This window comes from Sarcophilus harrisii, chromosome 5, assembly GCF_902635505.1.
Source record: "Sarcophilus harrisii chromosome 5, mSarHar1.11, whole genome shotgun sequence".
In the NCBI taxonomy this organism is placed as follows: Eukaryota; Metazoa; Chordata; class Mammalia; order Dasyuromorphia; family Dasyuridae; genus Sarcophilus; species Sarcophilus harrisii.
The window spans coordinates 172,128,314-172,153,215 of record NC_045430.1 but is presented as its reverse complement, the minus strand read 5'-3'; the positions used below and the strand labels follow the sequence as shown (position 1 = coordinate 172,153,215).

Sequence of the window (24,902 nt, the reverse complement as noted above, 5' to 3'; positions counted from 1 at the left end):
AAGTAAAAAGATGTGGAAACCAGGTAAGTTTTTAAAGCTCAAAACAGCAGCACAGAAAGACATTGAGCCATATGTTTTTGTCCCTCTGTTCCAGCCCCCACCATCTCCCTGAAGGTAAATCTGTTTTCCAGAGGTAAATCCAATTGTGCACAGACTTTATATCCAGTCTGCTTTTGTGCCTGGGTATGAGTAGATCTGAACATAGTCCAATGTAGTTCTTCATAGACTTATGTAGCTCACCGGCTTTATTTGGAAAAGAAAAAAAGCTCATCTGATCATCTTACAGTCATTTTCATCATAAAGGAAAATTTCATACATTAATGTTTCAATGAGTAGATTTAAATCATCTCTTCTGATAAGCATTATTATTTAAAACAATGAAATTTAGCATTGCAAATATTAGGCAGAGTTAGGCAAGTGTCACTTCCTTTTGCAGTGTCCTGTGGATTTCATATACCTAGTTCCTTTAAGCCCACATGAGTCAACTTGAATCTAACTGGCATGTAAATTAGAGATCTAGTACACTGTGGCTATTTTAAACAAGCATATTCCTATGGATAATAAATGTTCCTGCAGAATTAAGAATTGCTTTGAAAATGCAGGGTTCAGTTAAATGTATATTGTCCTATTCTTTACCAAACCCAGAAAAATTGGGAACCAACATTTCTCATAGCCTCCAGGTAAATCATTATTCTAGTAATAACAATCATGTCCTAGCTCATTGTACTCATGGAGGTGGATTACTCTAGGATTGGTCCTTTGTTATTTTCTAATCCTATTAAAATGTCTTTCTTTTTAATCCCATGAAGTATGTAGCATTGTGATATAATGAAAAGAATAGCAACTAGAACTCAACCTGAGTTCAAGTCCAATCCAGCCAAGTTTTTTTCTTTCTTCCTTTCTTTCTAATTAAACATATCCAATTCTACTTAGGGTCTACCAGACTAAGTTTGTTTCCATCATTGTCTGTGACTGTCCTTCATTTTGTGAATCTTCTCTCACTAAATCTTCCTAATTCTTTGTTAAGAAATGAAGTCAATTCATTGCAAGAAATATTTATTAAACATTCACTATGTGCGTGGCAATGAGGATATAAGAATAAAAAAAAAAATAGTTCCTGCTCTGTCCTCTTCCCCTACCTGAGAATGTAGGAATGTGATATGCATCATATAAGTAAGTATAGGGGGCAGGGCCAAGATGGTGGAGAGGACACATGCTTCTTTCTGATCTCCTTTCAGTATCCTCAACTAATTAGCAAATTCAGCCTCTGAATTAATTCTAGACTGCAGAATTCATGAATATTGGGAGTACAGCAAATTACCAGTAGAAGACAATTTCAAAGATTGCCAGAAAAGGTCTGTTTCAGTTGGACAGAGGGAGGTGGCTAGGCACAGGATGCCAGCGCATGCTGTGCAGACCCAGGTGGTGTGGTCTCCACAGAATGGTGCAGATTCCACAGAGTGGAGAATCTTCGGGGATGACTCTACCACAGTGTTGGCTACTCTGACCTGATTGCAAGCAAGTAGATCAGTAGAAAAGTTATAAAACATCAACACAAACACAAAAGGTAAAGAGTGAACCCCAAAGCAACAGAGTCTCATGGTCCACAGCCACCCAGCACCAGGAGTGACTCGGCACAATCCCAGTGAAACTGCTTCCACTCTGCAACTATTTATTGCTTCCTGTAGAGGAGGCTTGGAAAACTTCCCTTCTCCTAAAAGCAGATCCCAACTTTTAAAAAAATATGAGTAAAAAGGCAAAGAGGACTCTAACTATCAATAGTTTCTATGGTGAAAGAGAACAACAGATTTCAAACCCCGAGGAGACTAAAAGCAGATTGTCTCCAGATGAAACCCCAAAGGGTGATATAACTTGGTCCCCACCATAAAACGCTCTCCTAGAAGAAATTAAAATGGATCTCAAAAGAGAGCTAGAAGAAAAATCGGGAAAGGAAAGGAAAAGAAAACTTTGCAAGAGGGTTTGGAAAAGGCATATAACTCATTAAAAGATAGATTTGATAAAATGGTAAAAGAAAACAACTCCCTGAAAAACAGAATTTGTGAAATGGAAAAGATAAATAACTCCCCAGGAAAACAAAATTTGTGAAATGGAAAAGGAAAATAACTCCTTAAAAACAGAATTTGTAAAATGGATAAAAATTCCATACAACAAAACAACTCATTTAAAAATTCAATTGGACAAATACAGAAAAAAGTAAAAAAAGTAAATGAAGAAAATAATTCATTAAAAATCAGAATTGAACAAATGGAAATGAATGACTCAATGTGACATCAAGAATCAGTCAAGCAAAACCAAAAAAAAAAAAAAAAAGAAAAAATAGAAAAAATGTAAAATACCTACTTGGGAAAACAACTGACATGAAAAGTAGAACTAGGAGAGATAATCTAAGGATTATTGGACCCCCTGAAAACCATGATGAAAAAAAGAGCCCAGACACTATTTTTTAAGGAAATCTTCAAATAAAACTGCCTGATATCATAGACTCAGAAGGTAAAATAGTCATTGAAAGAATTCACCGAATAGCTCCTGAAAGAGATCCCAAAATTAAAACTCCAAGGAATATTGTGGTTAAATTTCATAACTATCACACCAAGGGAAAAATATTACAAACAGCCAGTAAAAAATATTCAAATACCAAGGAGCCACAATAATCTACAGGATTATACCCCAGGATCTAGCAGCTTCCAATTTATAGGATTGAAGGACCCAGAATCTGATATTCCAAAAAGCAAAGGAACTTGGAATGCAGCCAAGAATAAAATATCCTGCTAAACTGAGCATTTTCTTCCAGGGAAGAAGATGGGCATTCAGTGAAACAGGTGAATTCTATTCATTTCTGATGAAAAGACCCAAGCTAAACAAAAAATTTGACCTCCAGATATAGGACTTAAGAGAAGCATAAAAAGGTAAAAAGAACTCTTGAGAACTGTATATCTGTTATGGGTATATATAAAGGGTGGATTAATTTGACTTTACTGTCATAATATAAAAAAAGAAACTAGATGTGAAAAGGGGATTGTATCAGAAAAAGGGAAAAGTGGAGGTAAAAAGAGGAAATTACATCTCATGAATAGGTAAGGAAACCTATTACATTCAAGGGAAAGAAGGGAGGGGAATGAACATTGTGTGAACATAACTCTCATAAGATTAGGCTTGAACAGAAAATATTATACATATTTGGTTTGCAGAGAAACTTCTCTCACCTTAGTGAACAGTGGGAGGGGAAAGGAGAAAACGGAAGGGGTACACTAAATAGAAGGGAAAAGAGAAAAAAATAAATGAAAAGTATAAGAAAGGGGGAGGAACTCTAAAGGGAGAGGGCAATCTAGTTCCACTAGATTGACACCTATTCTACAAGCTTCACACCTCTGATTATGTAATTAGAATAGAGCATACAAGCTGGGACAAACTCAGCCAGATTCATTCCATCTTCATCAGCTTCATGGTGGTTGGCCTGTCCTACTGCTCCCCCCACTGAGACCAAGGCCATTTGAAAGGCTCCCAAGAAAGCTAGCTGAGCCCCAGGCAAGGAAACTAGACTGTGAAGGAGACAATAAATAATTTGGACTTTGGACTTTAACACCTGGCTATTCATGGTGATTACTCAGCTGAAACGAAGGCTGGTCCAGAGACCTCCAGAAAACCTACCAGAACATTACAAAATATGAATGAGGTGAACTCTCCCATAAAGCAGAAGCCATAAAAGACTGAATTAAAAGCCAGAATCCTACAATATGTTGTGTACAAGAAACATATTTAAAGCATAGTGATACATACAGAGTAAAGGTAAAAGGCTGGAGCAGAATCCATTATGCTTCAGGTGAAGTAAAAAAGCAGGGGTAGCCATCTTGATCTCAGATCAAGGAAAAGCAAAAATTGATCTAATTAAAAGAGATAAGGAAGGAAGCTACATTTTGATAAAGGGCACTATAGATAATGAAGCAATATCAATACTAAATATATATGCACCAAGTGGTATAGCATGGAAATTCAGAGAAGTTCAGAGAGCTGCAAGAAGAAATAGAGAGCAGAACCATAATAGGTGGGAGATCTCAAACTTGCACTCTCAAAACTAGATAAATCAAATCACAAAACAAATAAGAAAGAAGTTAAAGAGGTAAATAGAATACCAGAAACGTTAAGGGTGATAGATCTTTAGAGAAAATTGAATGGAGATAGAAAGGAGTATACTTTCTACTCAGCAGTTCATGGAACCTATATAAAAACTGACCATATATCAGGACATAAAACCCTCAAAATCAAATACAGAAAGGCAGAAATAGTAAATGCATTTTTTTCAGATCACAATGCAATAAAAATTACATTCAATTAAAAAGCCAGGGGAAAATAGACCAAAAAGTAATTGTAAACTAAACAATCTCATCCTAAAGAATGAAGGGTGAAACAACAAATCATAGACAAAATTAATCATTTCATCCAAGAGAATGACAATAATGAGACAGCATATGAAAATTTGTGGGATGCAGTCAGGTGATAAAGTCCCAAAGTCTTTATTCTCTCCTTCATAGTCTGTTTCCTTGACTGGGGCTCACCTAGCTTTCTGGAGGCCCTTCAGACAAGCCTTGGTTACAGTGTAGGAAATGCAGCAGGAAAGACCAGCCACCACGATGGTGTGAGATGGAATGAATATCTCTTTCCAGTCCTTGTTGTCTCTTATATACTCTATTATCATTACATCATCATAGGTGTCAATTTTGTAGAAAAGATGTCAATCTTATATAACTATGGTAAGTACTAAGTACATATAAAACTAGATAACCATTGTATTATCAATTCCATTGAGTTAACACCTTGTTGTACTAAATCAATCATACTGAGACTTAAGTATATTTCTCCAGAGTTCTGGCCCATTACATCTCTAGATCTTACTTGCATAAAATAGAGAAAAAGAAAATCAATGAATTGGGCTTGCAATTAAAAAAGCTAGAAAAAGAACAAAATTAAAAACCCCCAATCAAATACCAAACTTGAAATTCTAAAAATAAGAGGAGAGATTAATAAAATAGAAAATTAATAAAACTATTGAATTAATAAATAAAACTAAATAAAATAAAATAGTTTAACCTTTTGTAAATTTGATTAGAAAAGGGAAGAGGACAATCAAATTGTTAGTCTTAAAAATGCAAAGGGAGAACTTTCCACCAATAAAGAGGAAATTAAAGCAATGATTAGAAGTTACTTTGCCCAACTTTATGCCAATAAATTTGATAACATAAGTAAAATAGAGGAATACCTACAAAAATATAGATTGCCCAGATTAACAGAGGAGGAAGTAAATTGCTTAAATAGTCTTATTTCAGGAAAAGAAATAGAACAATCTATTAATCAACTCCCTAAGAAAAAATCCCCAGGACCAGATGGATTTACATGTGAATTATACCAAACATTTAAAGAACAATTAATTTCAATACTATTTAAACTAGTATATAGGGAATGAAGGACTCTTACCAAATTCTTTTTATGACACAGACATGGTACTGATATCTAAACCAGGTATGACAAAAACAGAGAAAGAAAATTATAGACCAATATCTCTAATGAATATTGATGCAAAAATCTTAATAAAATATTAGCAAAAAAATTATCGAAAATCATCCCCAAGATAATACATCATGACCAAGAAGGATTTATACCAGGAATGCAGGGCTGGTTCAATATTAGGAAAACTATTGGCACAATTGACTTTATCAATAAGCAAATTAACAAAACAAAACAAAACAAAAAAAACCATGATTATCCCAATAAATGCAGAAAAAGCATTTGATAAAATCCAATACCCATTCCTATTAAAATAACATTGAGAGAATAGGAATAAATGGACTTTTCCTTAAAATAGTCAGTAGTACCTATTTAAAACCATTAGTAAGTATCCTACATAATGGGGATAAACTGGAACCATTCCCAATAAAATTAGGGATGAAACAAGGTTGCCCATATCACCATTACTATTCAATATTGTATTAGAAATGCTAGCTTTGGCAATAAAAAATGAAAAAGAGATTAAAGGAATTAGAGTAGGTAATGAGGAAACCAAATTATCACTCTTTGCAGATGATATGATGGTATACTTAGAGAACCCAGGAGAATCAACTAAAAACTATTAGAAATAATCTACAAATTGAGCAAAGTTGCAGGATACAAAATAAATCCACATAAATCAGCAGCATTTTTATACATCACTAACAAAATCCACCAGCAAAAGATACAAAGAGAAATTTGATTTAAAATAGCCATTAATAGTATAAAATATTTGGAAATCTATTTGCCAAGGAAAAGTCAGGAACTATATGAACTAAACTACAAAACATTTTTGTGATGACTGCGTTAGCACCCTGGATACCTTAGAATCAGACAGTCAGAATAAGCAAAAGTCCTTGTTCTTTATTCTTTGTCTTTAGAGGTAGGATTGAATTGGATGGAAGAAGAATCTCCTCAATCTTCCTTCTTTGTCCCTGGCCAGCAGTGATCCTGAATAATCTTACTCCACCCTCTAGTCCCTCCTACAATTCTCTGTATACACCAATTATTGAGCCAACACAGGATAGTGGGAAGGGCCATTTTCCAAGCATATGTTTATAGAGTATTGTCCGATTGGTAATCAGCCTTAAGTGCTTGAACTGGCCTCAGTGCATCGCCTCAAGAGTTTCAGCCCTTTACACACTTTCCACACAAATAAAGTCAAATCTAAACAATTGGAATATCAAATTCTCTTGGATTGGTTGAGTGAATATAATAAAGATAATGATAACTAATTTATTTATTTAATGCTATACCAATCAAACTCCCAAGAAATTATTTTACTGACCTAGGAAAAATAACAACAAAATTCATCTGGAAGAATAAAAGGTCAAGACTTTCAAGGGAATTAATAAAAAAAAAAATCAAATGAAGGTGACCTAGCTGTACCAGATCTAAAACTATATTATAAAGCAGTGGTCATCCAAATAATTTGGTACTGGCTAAGAAATACACTAGTTGATCAGTGGAATAGGTTAGGTTTATAGGACAAAATAGTTAATAACTATAGCAATCTAGGGTTTGACAAACCCAAAGATTCCAGTTTTGTGAATAAGAATTCACTATTTGATAAAAACTGTTGGGAAAATTAGAGACTAGTATGGCAGAAACTAGGCATTGACCCACACTTAACACTGTGTATACCAAGATAAAGTCAAAATGGCTTCATGATCTAGACATAAAGAATGATATTATAAATAAATTAGAAGAACATGGGATAGTGTACCTCTCAGACCTGTGGAAGAGGAAGGAATTTGTGACTAAAGAAGAACTAGAGATCATTATTGATCACAAAATAGAAAATTTTGATTATACTAAGTTAAAAAGGTTTTATACAAACAAAACTAATACAGACAAGATTAGAAGGGAAGCAATAAACTGAACAAACTTTTTTTTTTACATTCAAAGGTTCTGATAAAGGCCTCATTTCCAAAATATATAGAGAATTGACTCAAATTTATAAGAAAACAAGCCATTCTCCAATTGATAAATGGTCAAAGGATATGACCAGACAATTTTCAGATGAAAAAGTTGCTCCAAATCACTATTGATCAAAGAAATGCAAATTAAGATAACTCTGAGATATCACTACACATCTGTCAGATTGGCTAAGATGACAGAAAAAGATAATGACGAATGTTGGAGGAGATGTGAGAAAACCGGGACACTGATACATTGTTGGTGGAACTGTGAATGAATCCAACCATTCTGGAGAGTGATTTGGAACTATGCTCAAAAAGTTATCAAACTGTACATACTCTTTGACCCAGCAGTGTTACTCTTGCACTTATATCCCAAAGAGATCTTAAAGAAGGGAAAAGGGTCCCATATATGCAAAAATGTTTGTGGCAGCTCTTTTTGTAGTGGCTAGAAATTGGAAAATAAATGAATGCCTATCAATTGGAGAATGGCTGAATATGGTATATAAATGTTATGGAATATTATTGTTTTGTAAGAAAAGACCAACAGGATGATTTCAAAGAAGCCTGGAGAAACTTACATGAATTGATGGCAAGTGAAATGAGCAGAAGCAGGAGATCATTATACATGGCAACAAGAAGACTATACTATGATCAATTCTGATGGACATGGCTTTCTTCAATAATGAGATGATTCAAACCAGTTCCAATTGTACAGTAATGAAGAGAGCCATCAACACCCAGAGAGAGGACTATGGGAATTGAGTATGGACCACAACATAGCATTTTCACTCTTTCTGTTATTTTTGCATTTTTGTTTTCCTTCTTAGATTTTTTTCTTTCTAGATCCACTATTTCTTGTGCAGCAAGATAACTGTATAGATATGTATTCATAGATTCAATTGAACATATTATTTAACATGTATTGGACTAACTGCCATCTAAGGGAGGAGGTGGAGGGAAGGAGGGGGAAATTTGGAACATATTATTTTGCAAGGGTCAGTGTTAAAAAAAAATTACCCATGCATGTTTTGTAAATAAAAATATATAACAATAAAAAAATTTTTAAAAGAAGAAAAAAAATAAGTATAACATAATTTGAGAAATAATAGAGCAAGCAAATTAGTAGGTCATCTCATTAGTTTCATGTCAACTAGATACTTTGTATAAGTAGTTGACTTAAGATTCTAATCATTCTCACTGAGTTTCAACCAATTAGTCATATATCTTTATTTATAAAGCACCACTAGCAGTCACATTTCTCTCCATGCATTCAACCACAGTCCTTTTCATTGATTTAACATTGTGTTATAATGGAAAGAGCACTGACTAGTAGTCAGCAGACAATTTCAAATTCCATCCAGGACTCTGATATGTGTGACTATCCTGGACATTTACTATAACCTTTCTATAAAGAGGCAAAATGGAAATCAAGAGTGGTAAATTTAAAATAATTTTGGAAGAAAGAGCAATTAATTGTAAAAAGAATATTATATAAAATAACAAAATAGAGATTCAGTTCACAACATGGAGCAACCAAGACAAGTCATCTACCACAGGTTACAAAGGAATACTAATTATTATGTGAATTAACACATAGGCGTTAACAAGAAAGGAGGTTTTGATCATTAACAATTAACAAGGGAAAGATAAATTCTCAAGTGGAAATAATAGTTAACCAGAAGTAAGATGCTATTAAAGAGAATAAAGTCCCATTATGAGGTGGGACTGTAGGCTAAATCCATGGAAGAGTTTATCAGACTTACCCAAAAAAGAGTTAGTTAGTAGGAAAAGGGGATAACACCATTAAGTGGTAGGTTAATGCTAAAAAGGATTTAGCAGAGATCTATAGCAAATCTTTTACAGGCAAATGTAATCTCAGGGGTTTGAAATTGTAACTTGGCTTTCTTATTGGATATAGTTAAGGTGGGGTTTTGAAAGGCCTTCCTTTGGAATGGATCTGTATTTGAAAGTCTACTTGAACAAAAGACATACTTAAGAAAAAAAGGCTCCCCTACGGCTGAGCAGATCTCATCTGCTCCCTTCCAGTTTTCCCCAAGGAGCTTCAGGTTTTCTCTATTAATATCTATCTAGCTACCAGGACCTCATCATCTATATTTCATTTTTTTAAATATGTAAAATGAGATCATTATTTTTGTCCCTGATTTACAAGGATATTGTGAGAAGTACTTTCTAAAATTTAAATATTATGAAAATATGAATTACAATTATTCTCACTGTTAGATTTCCTTCTGTTGCTCCTTAGGCCCATATAGAGCAGTCTATCTCTTCTACAAATTGGGAAAGATGATCTGAAAAGAATTAAACTTTATCTCCATCCTATAGACATTGAAGGCCCATGGGTTGCTTAAAATTATGCAGAACAATGATATATTCATATATCCTCATGGAATCCCAGCACCATTCCCTAGACTAAGCTGACTAACAGACTAGTGGGACAGAGTCATGGACTTTTGCCATGCAATCAAATTAGCTTTGAGAAGGTTGGAGAGGTTGTTTACAACACTGATGGTTCTTATTGTATTTAGTCTCTTAGCTAGAATTCCTTCAAACATATATTGACTGTTATTGCTCTTGTCTTTTTTGAGACTTGTTTCACCCAAATATTGTATTTTTCCTGCTGACTCCCCACTTCCCACCAACCTTCTTATTTCCAGCATTGTTTTTAATAGCAGTGGATTAAACCATACTCTGATTTTGATTCATTTTCCACAATATAACTTATGTTATCTATCTGTGTCTATAATTTGAGTGGAAACTGTATAAAGAAAGAAACTGGAATAAATATGTTTCATCCTACAGAACTCCAAATGTATTTCATTATATTAGTTTCCCACATCAGAAGAGAAATCTTTTAGATAATAAATTACAAAGGGTAAAAGGAGCTATGAACTCATTAGGACAGGGTGTTAATAAATAGTTGTATATTGCATGTATTTTTCCTCATTAGGGAAAAACAAAAGAGTTCTCATTACTTTAATATAGTTAATTTATTATTTTTAGGCTGGTGTCTGGACTTCTGGAACATAAAATTAATGGGATGTTGGCAAGTCTCTCTGAATTACACAAAGTCAATATTGGTTAGTACCATCTGGTATCTTAATTTGTGGTATGTCTCCCAGATGCATTAAAACAAAGATACACACTTAACATCTTTCCATTCTTATTGGCAAGGAGCAACAAAATAAGAGTCTTGTCATAAATGAAGGCTTCGAAAGATAATTCGGAAAATGAATCCCTCCTGAAGATAAATGTGGACAAGTTGCTTAGCTTTGTCAACCAATCTCTAAGCCAAAAAATGACACACTTCAATTATGGAGTTGTTTAGATAGTGACTTGCAAATGAGCTTGAGAGAGTCTCCCTTCCCCAAATTAGAAGAATAGAAGGATAGCAAAGTTCAATGAAGTGATTGGGAAGAATCTTTTTTATAGCTCTTTTCCTGTTTTTTTTTTTTTTTGTTGTTATGTTTAATAGTATTTTATTCCCCCTCCCATTATATGCTAAGATAATTTTTAGCATTCATTTTTACATTAGTTTGAATTTCAATTTTCCCCTCCCCTCTTCTGAAAATGGCAGGCAATTTGATACAAATAATACATGTGCTATCATCTTCATCCAAAATTCTTTTCTCTCCCACTTTTTCCATCTCCTAGCAATCACCTGACAGCTTTCTTGGTTATCCTTTCCAGTACTAGTTGTACCTTCACTCATTTCCCTCAAAAAATCATTGGTTAGGCTGTTCTTCATTGCCATTTCCAGACATTCCCCTTATCTCCATCACTCAGTAACCTCTTCTTTAAGATTCATTCTTTTTATATCTAATCCTCAATCAAAATTCTAGTAGTTCTGAAACCTACCTCCAGGTAGGTGGTTGTTGTTGTTCTTCTTGTTCTTCTTGTTCTTCTTGTTCTTCTTGTTCTTCTTGTTCTTCTTCTTCTCCTTCTCCTTCTTCTCCTTCTTCTTCTTCTTCTCCTTCTTCTTCTCCTTTTTCTTCTTCTTTTTTCTTCTCCTTCTCCTTCTTCTTCTTCTTCTCCTCTTCTCCTTCACCTTCTTCACCTTCTTCAATTAATGGGTACATGGCTTATATTTTCTCTCTCTTCCTCACGCTCTACCTTAATATTACTGGGCCTCAATGAACATATTGATTCTCCCTGCACCCTCACCCCTGAACTCTCACTGTAACTACTCAGTTCATCTACCTTTTTACTTCTTATGACCTACTCTTCTACCCTCACCTAAGCTACACAAAAAGATGATGATATCCTCGATCTTCCCATCACCCACAAATTTACCACCTCCATATTTAAGAATTCTAAAATTTCCTTTTCCAACCACAAGCTACTGGCATTTTACCTTGCCATTTGTCTTCCCTTATGAGAGGCTACTCTTGCTCATAATGTGATTTCCAATTTCTTCACCCTTCAATTCTTTCTAAGGTAATTTCCTTATTCACTCTTTCCTCGTTTCGACATCTTTACTTCTTGATAGACCAATTAAGCTCTAAGTGTCCTCCTCTTCTAAACTTTCAAGCCCCTTTATCATTTCTCTCATTACACTTTACTAAACATCAAAATTGGATCATTCCCACTCTTAAGGGCTACACTCCCACACACATTTTGCTTAACGAAGGTGGAGAAAACCATACAACTATTCTGACTGGATCTACTCAAATTTATGCTACACAATTCTTTTAATTGTGCTAGACAATTCTTTTGAACTTTCCTTATCAACTCTATCACATGCAAGGGTTCTTCCAAACCTTTATATCCTTCTCCTCACACTCTTAGCTGAGCTCTTTTTTTTCTCTTCTTCCTCATCCCCACTTCCAACTCATATGCCTTCCACTACTAGGTTCTCCTTAATTCCATTCTCATATTATGAGCTGTCTTTACTCCTTACCAAAGTTAACCCTTTTACTTAAGCAAACTCATGCCTTCCCATTTCCTCCAGCAGACTTTCTTCTCTGTCATTTACATTCTATCACTTATTTTTAATCTTTTCCTGTTGGTTTATTCTCTACTGCCTCCAAACATGCTTGTGTTTCCCCTATCCTAAAAAACCTCCACTATTCCATCTCTATTAACTATTATCCTACATTATTTCTCCTTCCCTTTATAGCACATACATGCACACACACTCATGTATAATTATATGAATTTATTTTATGTAAGGAAATTTATTTTGTATAAATGTATATGTATGTGTGATAACAAGCTATCCTAAAAAGGCATAAGGTAGAGTTATATGATTTTATGTTTTCAATGCATTAATCTGGGGACAGATTTAGTTTCTAAGTGGAACACAGGTCATAACAAATTGTATTAATTCTACATCTAAGATATCTTTCACTTCCTTTTTTCCTCTCTGATCACACAGTCACCCTCTTAGTTCTGGCTCTCACCTACTCTTACTTGGATTATTATAATAGCCTATATTCTCTCTGTACAATTCCAAAAGTAATATTCAGAAAGTATAGGATTGACTATGTCACTACTCTTCTCAAAAAAAAGTTAGAGCAACTGCCTACTGCCTTCAGGATAAAATACAAAATCTTCTAGTCAGCATTCAAAATCCTCTGATTCCAAAATACTTTCCCAGATTCTTTAAATGTTACTCTTCTTCACATTGTCTTTGTTCCAGCCAAACTGACCTACTTTCTGTTCCTCACATAGGACATTTCATCTCTCATCTCTGTGACTCAGTGCAAGCTGTCCTCTATCTCTGGCACAAATCCCCTTCCTGGCCTCTGCTACTCTCAAATCTCAAGCTACCCTCAAAGCTCAGTCACGTGTCAACTCTTACATAAAGCATTAAAAAATAGCTTCACTTACTAGAGGGTTAATGAAATCACTTGTGTATACTTTTTATTTACTTACAGGTAATACTGTGTTCTTTCCACTCAGGATATAAGTTCCTTGAGAGCAGGAACACAATTGTCACTTTCTTTGTATCCCCAGAGCCCACCATTGTGCCTGACATATATTAGACACTTTATTAATGCTTGTTAATTGATTGAACAATTAAACAGAAGTTGGTAAAAATAAACAAGTTTGGTCATAATGCTATATTTTCAACTTGCTTTTTGCAATGAAAGCCAAGCAAAGAAAAAGCAAGCAAGCAAGCAAGAAATTTCCAGCTTGAAAGACAAGTGGGGAAAAAATGAAGAAGACATTCAAGAAGAACAATAGAGCAGAGGAATAGAATGACAGTCCCTTTGACATGATTATCACCCAGTTCAGTGCTTTACCTGAAACCATCTCTCATCTGACTCAAGATACTCATTTCTTAGTGTAGGATTATTAGTGTAGGATTCCATCTATCTTTCCCATTTGAATCTTTCTAGACAAAGGAAATTCCATCTTTTAGTGCAGGGTTCAATAACTTCATAGTTTTGTACAATAGTCCCATGTGCAAATTATAAATTATAAATAGATTCTGTTTTCTCTGACATCCATATAATATATTTCCATCTTTTCTTTTTGATTAGGAAAACAAAGAAAAACAAAAACACTTGGAAATTATATATAGATAGACATTATTCAAGGGGTAAAGGTAAAAAGTTGGAACTATATATAGTTACTTTTCAGATAAAATTCTCAGAAGAGAAGTCCCAATCTATTTCAAAAAGCATCTTCTACATATAACAATAGAAGAAGATGAGATTTGTAAAGGGCATAAGTTTTATGAGAAATGCCTATTTTCTCACTTCACTTTTTATTGTTTTACTGTATATTGAATACACATTCCAGGAGATGTCAAGTTCTTTTTCTACATGTGGAGGCTCCAACATTAATAGCATATCAGTATTATCTGATCATCTCAGTATTCAGATAAACATTTGATGTGGTTCAATGTAATAATTTCTGTAATGAGAAAATGAGAGGGATATTTAGTAAGTGGAACTAATATATACCAGGAATATACAACTGATTAGCATTTTTTCCACAAGAAGAGTGCTTAAATGTCACATTGAGCACTTGATTCCTAACTCAATATTTTTGCTAATAATTTGGAGAATAAAATGAACAATAAATTAGCAAAACCTCTGATAAATACAAACCTTGGAATAGACACACCAAAAATAGTAGAATGAAACTACATGGCAATCTCTATTCCATTGATTTCTATCTATTTCTTCTACTTGAGAACTTGAAAGGTTATTACATATAATAATGAAATCAAAATAGATAAGCAAATAAAGATCATAAGAATGATATTCATCTTCTACTTAGACATAAAATCATTGACTATTTAATTTGAAAGGGAAATTTGATCTACTCCATTCCCTGCACATCAAAAATCTGGGTACTAAAAAGGTACTGGGTACTGAGAAAGCAACTTTCTCAAAATCACACAGCTAGTTGGTAAATCTGGATTAGTCCTCAGCTCAGTGTTCTTTTAGCTGCATTATGCAAATAGTTCATGTTTTTACTGTGCATAAAGTTAGCAAACGACTTAACATACTTTGTCTTATTCGATCCTCACAGTAATTCCATGAGGCAATTTTTTTTTATTATCATAACTTTTTATTGACAGAACATATGCCTGGGTAATTTTTTTTTTTTACAACATTATCCCTTGTACTTACTTCTATTCTGACTTTTCGCTTTCTTCCCTCCAATCCCTCCCCTAGATGGCAAGCAGTCTTATACATGTTAAATATGTTATAGTATATCCTAGATACAATATATATGTGAGGAATAGAACAGTTCTCTTATTGCACAGGGAAAATTAGATTCAGAAGGTAAAAATAACCTGGAAGAAAAACAAAAATGCAAACAGTTTACACTCATTTCTCAGTGTTCCTTCTCTGGGGGTAGCTGCTTCTGCCCATTATTGATCTTGATTGATTATTGATATTGAGTCAGATCTTCTCTTTGTCAAAGATATCTACTTCCATCAGAATATATCCTCATACAGTATCGTTGTTAAAGTATATAATGATCTCCTGGTTCTGCTCATTTCACTCAGCATCAATTCATGTAAGTCTCTCCAAATCTCTCTGTATTCACACTGCTGGTCATTTCTTACAGAACAATAATATTCCATAATATTCATATATCACAATTTACCCAACCATACTCCAATTGATGGGCATCCATTCATTTTCCAGTTTCTAGCCACTACATAAAAGGCTGACGCAAATATTTTGGCACATACAGGTCCCTTTCCCTTCTTTAGTATTTCTTTGGGATATAATCCCAGTAGTAACACTGCTGGATCAAAGGGTATGCACAGTTCGTGAAACAACCTATTTTTACAGAATAGGAAATGGAAGCTAAGAAGGTTAAATAATTTGATCAGGATCATACAACTAGTAAATGTCAGAGACAAGATCCAAGACCAGGTCCTCATGAGTCCTTTTTACTATACCACATTGTCTCTTTTTCTTCCTGAGTCTCAACTGGCTAACATTGAAATGATAATAAAGAAAAGAATAAATTCTAATAAAATTAAGATGAATTTTAATTAAATCATCATTTTAACCTCAAAATAGGGTAAGATAGTTGCTAGCTGAATTGAAAAGCAGTTAATCTTTGCATTATGGGATAGGTGCCATCCCCTTTTAGTCTGTTTGCTCTTGCTTCTATCAAGTTTTGACTCCACAGTCAGTCACTTTTATGATTCCTTAACTATAACCTTAAAATCCTTCACTATATTGACCTTGTACCATTTTCACTCTGCTAATTAGTAATCATTTTTCAATAGTTTTTTTTTTTAATTTTCTATTAATGGAATAAAATAAGTATTTCTGTAACACAGTACAATAAAAATGTGATTGTACATGAAACTGAAAATTTACTATGCAACTTAACTATTTCTTTCACATAATCCAACAAAATTGTCATGTCAATTTTTTTTTCTTCCCTACTTGTCCACCCCAGAGATGGCTACCATTAGACACAAATAGGTAGGTAGGTGGGTAGGTAAATATATATATATATATATATATATATATATATATATATATATATATATACATATATATAAATTTATAAATATATATTTGTAAAATTATCCTACATATACTTCTACTTATCAGTTCTTTCTATGATATATTCAAGGTTAAAATACAGATTTCAGTTTTTCTATAATATATCACATTCACATACTTTTGTGACCATCACTATATGGTATTATGGACTATAGTCAGTTGCCAAGGATTTGTTAAGTATTTATTGTATTCCAGGTGCTGTGTTAGGTACTAGGGATTAACAAAGGCAAAAATGAAACAGTACTTGAAATAACTTACATACTAACTGAAGTAGATCCTACCCAAATATGGCATTGAATCCTATATAATTTGAACTTGCTTCTAAGATTTTATCTCTGTCTCTCCTTTGCCCTTAATTCATTCTACTTTATATCATGAATGTGTACCTGTGTGTGTAAATATGTGTGTGTGTGTGTGTGTGTGTGTGTATGAGTGTGTCATTGATTTATTAGATTATAAACTCCTTGAGTTATGGACTATGCAAAATTTTAATACTTTTTTTTTTGCATTTTCTGAATATAGGAGAAGCTTAACAACTATCTGTTGAATTGCACTGAATTAAATCAAATTCATAGCACCAAAGAATTTAAAACCGGAAGTGACCTTAAAAAACATCCAGGCTAAAGCTTACGTTTTTATGTCATAGAATCTTTTGACAATTTAAGAAATCTGTTTGATTTCCTTCTTAGAATAATGTTTTTTAAATGTATAAAACAAAATGCATATAGTTACAAAGGAAATCATTTACATTGAAATATACTTTAAAATCAATTATATTGAAATATCCTTAAAAAAAACTTTTAAAAGTATATAGATACCATGTTAAGGATCCTTGATCTAGCCTCACTCACTTAATTTAAAAATTAGATATTGTGATTAACTGAATTTTGATTTTGCCAATAGCAGGAAATTTATTGTTTTGAATTCAGTCTTTCAGGTAGACCTGGATGTCTAGTTAAATACTTTGGATGTTTGAATGAATGAATGGATAATTGATGAATGGACGAATAAAGAAACATTTATAAAGCACTTAATTTGTGCAAAGCATTGCAGTAAGAATACAAATAGAAAAGGAAGCAGTCCTTGCTCTCAAGAGCTCCCTTTCAACTGGGAGAGAACATAGTAAAGCTGCAGAAACCTTTAAAAATTCCATTAATTTCTTTGAATCGTAAAATTATAAAAAAGGAGAATTGGAAATCACTTCTAGAAGTGATTCATTCAAGTATCTTATTTTAGATATTAGGAAATGAGCCTTGAGAAGGGAAAATGACTTCATTACAGCCTCTCCATGGCTAGAACTCATAATCCATTGACTCTAATTTCCTGGTTTTTTTTTTTTTCCTTCTACACTAGCAATGGAATAGAGACAGCAAGACCAGATATTATTTTACTCACTTCACTGAGAAAAAAGCAGGAGAACAAAATGTTTGCTCATTGACAATCCAGTTCTTTAAGGTTGAGTATGTTCAGTTAAGCCATTTGGAAGGAGTGACCCAGCAGCTGGTCCCCCACACAACTCCCACTGGTGTCAATCAGAGCTTTGTATGAAGAAAAGTTCTACATCAGGTTTTCTAAGCAACTGAAAGGAAACTCTGAATATGCAAAATTGTAAGTAAGCCAAAAATTGAATGCATCTAAAGAAAACTTTTGTCTGAATTACTTTTTTTACACCATGAATCTTATTGACTGTGCAGGGTAGGATGATGGGGTCAAAAAGGGAAAAAAAATGTCTATTCATAAAAGCTGGGGTGTTGGGTTTTTTTTTTGTCTCTCCCTTACCCCCATCCTGAAGAAGTGATTATATTTATTTCAAAGATAGCCATCTAAAACCTTGTTTCTTATTTCAAATAAACTTCTGCCTCTCCTACTATGAAGAATGTGATGGTAGAAGTTGGTAGATGGTTCTAGAAACGGTAGCAGAAAATAGAAAGGAAAGATGCTGGCATAAATTAAATTATGAGACTTCTGAAAACTACTAAATAGTAAGAATCAAAAACTACCAAGGAAATTCTGAAGTTTTTGCTTTTTTCCTTGATAAGTCAAATGTCTTTCATTGAAATTATCATAGGTCAAAGCCTGAAATGAGTAGGAGAGATTTTGATAAATTGCAATATACTGATATAAAAGGATGTAAATACTAATCCCTCTCATTTTCCTTAGGTAATATTTCTATAGGTTATTGTTGCTGCTTATTTTTTTAATGGCCTGGCCCAAGGCTGAGATCTAGGGTTTCAAATGAAGCAACTCCCAGGAAGCTCTGAACCCAGTCTCAGGTACCTGTGTATAGAATAAAATAAAATTTTATGAGGTGCTAAAGCTTTAATATTAACTGTTTCAAACTGTCACTGTCAGAAATAAAAGTTGCAGTGTTTTATGTTAAGCATGATATATAAATGAAACTCTGTTTCCCTTCATAAACATAAGTCCCGTCATGTACTTCTCTAAAGTTATTGCTTTGTGGGTGATGTTTACAATCTGATTTGGGAGAAAAAGGAAGAACTCTTTTTTTATTTTTTTTATTTAATAGCCTTTTATTTACAGATTATATGCATGGGTAACTTTACAGCATTAACAATTGCCAAACCTCTTGTTCCAATTTTTCACCTCTTACCCCCCACTCCCTCCCTCAGATGGCAGGATGACCAGTAGATGTTAAATACATTAAAATATAAATTAGATACACAATAAGTATACATGACCAAAACGTTATTTTGCTGTACAAAAGAATCAGACCTGAAATATTGTACAATTAAGCGTGAAGGAAATCAAAATGCAGGTGGGCATAAATATAGGGATTGGGAATTCAATGTAATGGTTTTTAGTCATCTCCCAGAGTTCTTTCTCTGGGCATAGCTGGTTCAGTTCATTACTGCTCCATTGGAAATGATTTGGTTGATCTCGTTTCTGAGGATGGCCAGGTCCATCAGAACTGGTCATCATATAGGATTGTTGTTGAAGTATATAATGATCTCCTGGTCCTGCTCATTTACTCAGCATCAGTTCGTGAAGTCTCCAGACCTTTCTGGAATCATCCTGTTTCATTTCTTACAGAACAAAATATTCCATAATATTCATATACCACAATTTATTCAGCCATTCTCCAACTGATGGGCATCCACTCAGTTTCCAGTTTCTAGCACTACAAAGAGGGCTGCCACAAACATTCATGCACATACAGGCCCTTCTTTATAATCTCTTTGGGATATAAGCCCATAGTAACACTGCTGGATCAAAGGTATCACAGTTTGATAACTTTTTGAGCATAGTTCCAAACTACTCTCCAAAATGGTTGGATTCGTTCACAACTCCACCAACAATGCATCAATGTCCCAGTTTTCCCACATCCGCTCCAAAATCATCATTATTTTTCCTGTCATCTTAGCCAATCTGGACAGGGTGTGTAGTGTATCTTAGAGTTGTCTTAATTTGCATTTCCGCTGATTAATAATGACTTGGAGCATCTTTTCATATGACTAGAAATAGTTTCAATTTCTTCATCTGAGAATGTCTGTTCATATCCTTTGACCATTTTTCAATTGAGAATGGCTTGATTTTTATAAATTAGAGTTAATTCTCTATATATTTTGGAAATGAGGCCTTTATCAGAACCTTTGGCTGTAAAAATATTTTCCCAGTTTATTGCTTCCCTTCTAATCTTGTCTGCATTAGTTTTGTTTGTACAAAAACTTTTCAGTTTGGTATAATCGAAATTTTCTATTTTGTGATCAGTAATGATCTCTAGTTCTGCTTTGGTCATAAAGTCCTTCCCCTTCCACAGGTCTGAGAGGTAAACTATCCTTTGTTCCCCTAATTTATTAATAATTTCATTCTTTATGCCTAGGTCATGAACCCATTTTGACCTCATCTTGGTGTACGGTATTAAGTGTGGATCAATGCCTATAAATTGGAAACTAAAACTGGAAAAGTAAGAACTCTTGATCATGTCTTTATTCTCAGAAAAATTCCCTAGTCAGACCATATCAAGAGTATTTTGGAATTAATTCTAGATTGCGCATTGTAAGAAGAATATCGACAGACTGGAATATGTTCTAAGGAAAGCAACAGACTACTGTGAGAATTGTAAACCTTCATCACATGGATTTTTATTGTTTGTTACTAATGTGATGTTTATGCTAATTATTTTTAGATGTGTACTCTTTTTGAATTCCTGATTGGAGCAAGTAATAAGAACTATCAAAAATTATACATTAAAACAATTCTCATGTCTATACAGCATAAATATTTTTGTCAAGAAAAGAATTTAAATTTGTAAAGTGAATGGAAAAAATACTAATACCAATTATAATAATCTATATGAAAGCTTAAGTGATGTAAATCAACACTAGTTTTTAATACAAGTTTATTGACAAAATCTTTTGAAGGGGAGTTATGTAAAATTGTCTGTATTGCTTCATAGAATTATAAATTATAGGAAGAAAGGTACAGTTTAAAGGAAACTTGTCAAAAGATTAAATAAATCATTCCAAGGATGTTTAAGGATGGAGAAAGGGGTATTTAAGGAAGGTGACAACAGTTAGATTGAAGAGGGGACCCCAAAACTCTAAAAATCCTTGAAGGAGAAAATCTCCTTCAACTCTGCCTCAATGAGGGACCCCACCCAAAGGACAAACAGTTTCTTTCTTGTTATCTAGGTGGGGTCTGTTCAGTCCTGAAACTCATTGAATTCTATTCAAATCCTAGCCCAAGCTGATGAGCCAACTAGGGCTGTCCCAGCCCCCACTAAGACAGTCAATATAAAAGAGCCAAACTAAAATCTTCTCTTTCCAGAGATTCCAAACATGCCAGCTATACCATGCTTGCTATACCAAGGAGTCTCTGTCCACTGGAATTTTCTTTTCCAGTGTCACCCTCTCTTTACTCTTACCTTTTTCCCTAACTAAACTTTACACCTCTCTCTCAAGGTATCTAACCTTACACCCCAATCCTTATAATTAAACTTCTTTTATCAATCTAGGTTTTTGGGTCTGTAAATTCCTTTACAGAGAATCTCCGCACCACCAGAAAGGAGTCCTCAAAACTCCCTACCCTTGCACCGAATCCCAAGGGGGTAAAGGTGGCCCAAACCTCTCCATTTGGTTCCCTGAACCCCACACCTGCCACTAGACCTTATCATTTAACTCTGTGACAACCAGAAACCCTAATCTCATTTTGGTTCCCTAAATCTAAACCTTATCAAGATGAATGATAGAAAAAATGTGCATTTTTTTAGACAATGAAATCACATCTTACATTTAATGAGGTAACAAAGTCAGAATGTAATTTGAAAATCATGGATTTCAAAAATTATCCTTGAAGAGCTCTTAAATTGTTCACTAAAGTAGTGCATTGTTTTTAAAAATCAGTTGTAGTTGAAAAGAGATTAAGGTCTCTTTAAAAGAAGACAATCTGTAACTAAGAACAGATGCGTCTGAGTGGGTTACTATAGGGAAAAAATGGAATGAAATTTTTATTTTCCAGTAGATCAAGTTAAATGAGAAAGAGAGAAGAAGAAAAAGACAGACAGAGACAGGGAGAAAGAACGAGAGAGAGAGAGAGAGAGAGAGAGAGAGAGAGAGAGAGAGAGAGAGAGAGAGAGAGAAATGGAATAGAACTTTCTTTAAATAAAAGAAAAAATGAAGTTTTAGCAGAAAGGCAAACTGATGATTCAGGCTTGAAAGGACTTTATAAACAAGTATAATTATAGTAGAAAGTGGTATTATCATCCCACTTTCTCTTGCAAGAGAGAACCCGAGGAAATGAAGGAACAGAGTAAAGGTCTTCTAGATTATCAGGAATATAAAGCAGGACAATTAAGGCTGTCCCTCTCATTAGCTTCACTAGCTTAAGTAGAATTTCCAAATGGACAAAGAGAAGATCTTAGAACCATACTCAACCCAGAGAAATGCTCACATTTTGAAAGGTGCATAGGACTAAGACTAACTGAAAGAAGGATGGATTCTCATCTTCTTTCTCATCTCATCTCATTCTAACTCTGAATAATATTCTAATTGAGAGAAACAATAGTCAGAATTGCCCAATTTAAATTTTCTCTATTTCTGATTTTGTGTGTCTGTCCCCTTATTCCCTTGGTTTCTGTGTATCTATCTCCATCTCAATGATGCCTATGCTTGAATTTGAGTAAATTAAAAGATGATTGAACTTCATAGATGTTGAAACATTACAACATACTTTTTTTTATTATCAAAGAATAGAATTATTATATGTATAAATAACAGGCCTTCAAATGTTGTTAGAGGAATTCGAAATGGCATTGTTGGATTCAAATTTCTAATCCACTCTGCTGTCTGCTTCCATTTTGTGGTTAAATTCATTCCATTCACACTCACAGTTATGATTGCTAGTTGTGCATTTCTCTCAATTCTATTTTTTTTTGTTTATCTTTCTCTCTTTCTTTTTATCCTACCCCTCTTCTAAAGTCTGTTTTGCTTTTGACCATTATTTATTTTTATTCACTTGTCCTTGTATTATCTTCCCTTCCCCTTCTTCCTTTCAATATTAAGAAAGCTATCAGTATAATCAACCATAACAATAACAAAAACATCATTAATAATCTCAGAAAAAACAAAAGTGAAAAAAGTAAAATATACCAAATTAAAAGGAAAAGGTAGAGAAACCACATCTTACTAAAAAAAAAAAAGGCACTGTAGAAAATGAAGTACTATCAATAATAAATATATATACATCAGATAGCAGAGCATTAAAATTCTTTTTTTAAAGGCTGATAAAAGATTATTAATTTTTGTTGAATACAAAATAAATAAAATTACTGATTCAGATAGTAAAAAACCAACAATAGAGTGGTTCCTTTACTTGTTTTTTGGTGTTTTGATTTTGTTTTTCTTTTTTAAAAAAAAGCAACAAACAATACAACTACTTTTATACTTAAGCAGTCTGTCTGGTCTAAAAGAATGGGTGGGAAAGGGAAGTGGAGGAGAGGGAAGGGAAAGAGGAAATGAGCTCTGATATCTAGAACACTTTAGGGGAGAAGCAGCAAAGAGGGTACAGACACTCACACAGAAGGACAAGTTCTGGTTTTGCTGGGCTTGCTCACATGCAGCTTCCTTATAGGTTCAATCAGGTCACTGGTGATTGAGCCATGAACAATCTGAAAGTTCTTGAGTGCTCTGGGGATTCTAACACAATTGTCATAGAAGAATGACTCAATTTCCCGGGGGGTGTGGGAGTGTGGGGGGAAAGCTTACCCATCAGTGGCCTGGGTCTGATTTAGGAAGATCAGCTTAATAGGGGAAAATTTTCCCAGAATAGTCAGCACTTCCACAGGAGCTGTTGGAAGTGGACCCAGATGTCTACGGCAATAGTCATGGATTGACATGAGTAAACCATTAGATAAGATTGCTTCCATGTTGCTTATTCTTCTTGTGATAATGTAAACCTTAGTGGCAACTCCCAAGCAGCACCTGTCAGGCAGTAAACTGAAGTATATGATCACAAGTGATCTGGCTTGGGGGAAGAGTATACTAGGCCACAGAATCCATTTGTAAAGGAGATAAAGGGAGTGTATTCTGTGGCAACAGAAAATAGGAGAGTACTTTGAATTTTCCATTCAAATTCTTAAAGGAAAAGTTAAATGAAGTATAGGAGGAAACAGTAAAACTATACTAGTGAAGACATAAACTTCTCTCTCAGAGCTAGATAAATATAATCATAAAATAAATAGGAAAAAAGTTAAATGATGAATAGAATCTTTGAAAAGTTAGATATGATAGGCCTCTGGAGAAAACCGAATATGAATAGAAAGTTTACCTTTTTCTCAACTGTGTATATTTTCACAAAAATTGACTAAGTAGTAGGTCATAAAAACCTCACAACCAAAATGCAGACAACAATGCAATAAAAATTGAATTTACTAACAATCCATGGAACTAGAGATTAAAAAGCAGTTGGAAACTAAATAATCTAAAGAATGAGTGGGTCAAAGAATAAATCATAGTAATAACTATTAATTTCATTAAAGAGAATGAGGAGACACCATTCCAAAATTTGTGAGATGCAGTGAAAGCAGTACTTAGGAGAAGATCTCTAAATGTATGGAAAGAGCAGTTCAACGAAATGCCTCAGGAACAGAGACAGTGTGATATAGTGAAAAGGACTGATGAGGACCAAGTCTTGGATCTTGTCTCTGATACTTACCAGCTGTGTGATCCTGATCAAATTATTTAACCTTTCTTAATCTCCATTTCCTATTTTGTAAAAATAAGTTGAGTCACAGAGTTACTGTGAGGATCAAAAACAATAAAATATATTAAGCCTTTGTTAACTTTATGGATAGTAAAAATGTTAACTATTTGAATGACCATACAGGAAACAAAAAATAAAATGGATAATTCTGATTACGTTAAATTTAAAAGTTTTTGCACAAAAAACA

General features: G+C 33.9%; 1 pseudogene; it reads right to left on the bottom strand.

Moving 5' to 3' along the window:
* LOC116419366 overlaps positions 1 to 23,918 on the bottom strand; it is a 103,066-nt pseudogene extending 79,148 nt beyond the window's left edge.
* Between the last annotated feature and the right edge of the window lie 984 nt (positions 23,919 to 24,902).